Source organism: Tupaia chinensis, unplaced genomic scaffold, assembly GCF_000334495.1.
Source record: "Tupaia chinensis unplaced genomic scaffold, TupChi_1.0 Scaffold000039_1, whole genome shotgun sequence".
In the NCBI taxonomy this organism is placed as follows: domain Eukaryota; kingdom Metazoa; phylum Chordata; class Mammalia; order Scandentia; family Tupaiidae; genus Tupaia; species Tupaia belangeri.
Window position 1 is genome coordinate 1,555,140 of NW_006159494.1, and position 3,361 is coordinate 1,558,500.

At 41.9% G+C, this 3,361-nt stretch overlaps 1 pseudogene; it reads left to right on the forward strand.

The window, feature by feature from the left end:
• The window catches only part of LOC102468224 (RNA/RNP complex-1-interacting phosphatase-like), an 8,216-nt pseudogene extending 5,263 nt beyond the window's left edge, over positions 1-2,953 (forward strand).
• The last annotated feature ends 408 nt before the right edge of the window (positions 2,954-3,361 follow it).

Consider the following 3,361-nt stretch of genomic DNA (forward strand, 5'->3'; position numbering starts at 1 on the left):
CCAGACAGACAGAGACAGACATAGAGACAGAAAGCGAGAAATCACCCCCCAGGGGGGATGGCCACACCGCAATCCCTTCTCCTCCATTCTCCTCTTGAGATCTTGGGCACTCACGCACACGCGCCCGGCATGAATTTTGAGCCACCAGGTCCGGGATGCGAACCGCAGTCGACTATGTGGGAGTCCAGCGACATAGCCATTACTCTAACTGCTGGTTCCCCTATCTTTTAATGTTATATACAGTAAAACAACTAGAAGAGAGGAGACCCACCAACTAGTCTAGATGGGGCCTCACATAGTTGTAAAGTTAGCCTGTGAGTCTGTCACAGCAAAGCCAAGAGTACTACTTCCATAGACTCACCAAGGCCTTGGTCCATAAGGATGGGCCAAGAGGGTCCATTGTGATGGTGCTTCAGAGACCAGAGAGCGGCAGCTCTGCTCTAGTCACTCCAGAGGTTGACTACAAGTCAGACATTATCAAGACTGTGGCTCGACGGCTCCATGACTAGATGGTCAGAAAAAGAACAGGCTGCTGCTGATTTATGGGATGGTTAGAGTGGCCTCTGGTACCAGTAGGCTCCTTGGCCCTTGCTCCCATGGAGTGTTCTATTCACTGTGCTTCTAATTTTTATTTTTGGCTCTAGTTTACTCCATTTTCTTACCCAATTTGTCTCCCACAAGATAAAGGCCTTTAAATATTAGATGGTAGTTGCCTCTGGACCTAGAGCCCAAGTATACCAGGTGCTGTACTATCAAGGTGACTCTCCTTAACAGATATTTGAAGAGACTCAAAGAAAAAAATGGTATGGTTTCTGTTTTCTGAGAAATTTTGTTGATTCCATAAGTACCTAACCAAGTGCTGTCCTGCTTGAACCTGGTGACTGCGTAACATGAACATTGGCCCAGGCCACCCCCAACCAGACACTCCTGTGCGTGATCAACTACACCCAGCAACTAGAGACCATAGAGTCAGCCCATCCCTGACTGGGACCATATAGAGCTTGGCGGTCTTTTGGGAATTTTGCAACTGGGGCACACAAATATGAGGTGGATAGAGAAATTATGAAACAAAAGAGGACTTCCTCAAGAATACTTTTGAAAACATGGTGCCCAGTGAAGTGTGACTGGGACCATATAGAGCTTGGCGGTCTTTTGGGAATTTTGCAACTGGGGCACACCAATATGAGGTGGATAGAGAAATTATGAAAGCAAAGAGGACTTCCTCATGAAGACTTTTGAAAACATGGTGCCCAGTGAAGTGTGAAAAGGTCTTTATGGTAGCATTAAAGAAGACACTGAAGAATATTAACTAAGTGATTATTTTGAACAGTATGGGAAACTTGAAGTGATTGAAATCATGACCAACCAAGGCAATGGCCAATATGAGGTGGATAGAGAAATTATGAAAGCAAAGAGGACTTCCTCATGAAGACTTTTGAAAACATGGTGCCCAGTGAAGTGTGAAAAGGTCTTTATGGTAGCATTAAAGAAGACACTGAAGAATATTAACTAAGTGATTATTTTGAACAGTATGGGAAACTTGAAGTGATTGAAATCATGACCAACCAAGGCAATGGCTAGAAGAAGGGCTTTGACTATGGATAAGGTTGTTGCTCAGAAACACCATACTTTGAAAGGCCACAGCTATGACATAAGGAAAGCCCTAATGACACAAGAAATGACTATTATGGTCAAAGCGGTTCTGGAAACTTTGGTTTTGGTGGTAGTGACAACTTTGATCATCGAGGAAACATTAGTGGTCACAGTAGTTTGGTGGCAGCAGTGGTGATGGTGGATGTGGAGGAGACAGCTACAATGGACTTAGTGGAGAGATTATCTTGCAGTTGGATAGCAGATGCCTGAAACTCATTTCATTGTTTTCAAAGTTTCCTTGTGAAAGAGGGTGCATGTGTTCATGGGAGACAGAGAGAAAGCACCTGCCAACAGGGTCTGGTCTTGCCACAATCCTTTTTCCTCCAATTCTCTATCTTATCAGGATCCTGGGCATGTGCAAGTGTGCCCATCCCTGCCCGGTGGTTAAGCTGCCAGAGCCTGGACTTGAACCCTGGACAGCCATATGGGATCTGGCTTCCTCTGCATAATATTTAACTGCTGTACTACGGGGCTGACCTCTCTAAGGGCTTTGAGAAGAATCTTGTTCCAGAAGAATGCTTCTCTCCTTTGGATCTTTTAACAAAATTCAAGAACAAGATGAAGTGCTTGAACTGATTACTGACTTAAACTATATTCAACGCTATTATAAACAGGATTTTCCAGAAACTGTTCATTATTTAAAAATTTTTACAGCTGGTCATCAAGTGCCCAATGATGACACTATTCTTAAATTCAAATGTGCTGTTAATAGATTTTTGAAAGAAAATAAAGGTAACAATGAACTCATTGGCATCCACTGTGCTCATGGTTTAAATAGGACTGGCTACATCGTTTGCAAATACAGGATTGATGTAGAGGGCATGAAGCCAGATGACGCAACTGAATTATTTAATAGGTGCCAAGGACACTGCTTGGAAAGACAAAACTACATTGAAGACCTTCAGAATGGTCCTATCAGAAAGAATTGAAATTCTGGGGTATTCAGGTCAACTGGTTTTGAAGACTCAGGACACCTCATGAAACTAGTCTATGCCACAAATAAGTCTATTAACAAAGTACCTAGTTATAACCTACATCAGACTCAACACTTTGGCATTTCCACACCCAGTACCCAAATTTACAGGTTATTCAATATTTTGCATTTCCACATTCAGTATCCAAATTTGCATCGGCTAGTCAGAAAATTTTCACAGAATCTGTATGTTTACCAGAGTCCCTAACCGTCCTCCTGGTCCCCCTGGAAAGAACTATTTACAAAGGAGATTCTTGGAATGTGAAGCCAGGTGCCAATCAAGCACAACAGAACACTATGCAATATTCAAGGAATCCTCACAGGTAGTGTGGACTCTTGTAACCAAGCCTATTGGGGACGCACCTAAGGATGCAAACTTTTCATGGAAACCTACCTGGAGACCAGAGTTGGGCTCTTTAAAAATAGCTGGAGTGACTTTAATCAGTCATGTTAAATGAGGGTTTTCAAATCTATTTTATTGATTCCTTATGTGCTCAAGCTCAAGGGAAAATTTACCTCTTTGCAGATAAATCTGCAGTAATTACAGCAGTGTAGGAGAAAAACAAAAATCTCATTCCAGGCTTGGTTTTTTTCTAAAGGAAAGTGGAATTTTTTATAACTAACAAAGTATTAAGAACTTTCCTTGCAGATATTTTACAAATTTTTCCTTTTCTGTGTATTTTCTTCTGATTAGACTTGTGATATATACAGAAAGTATGTATACAGTGAGTATAT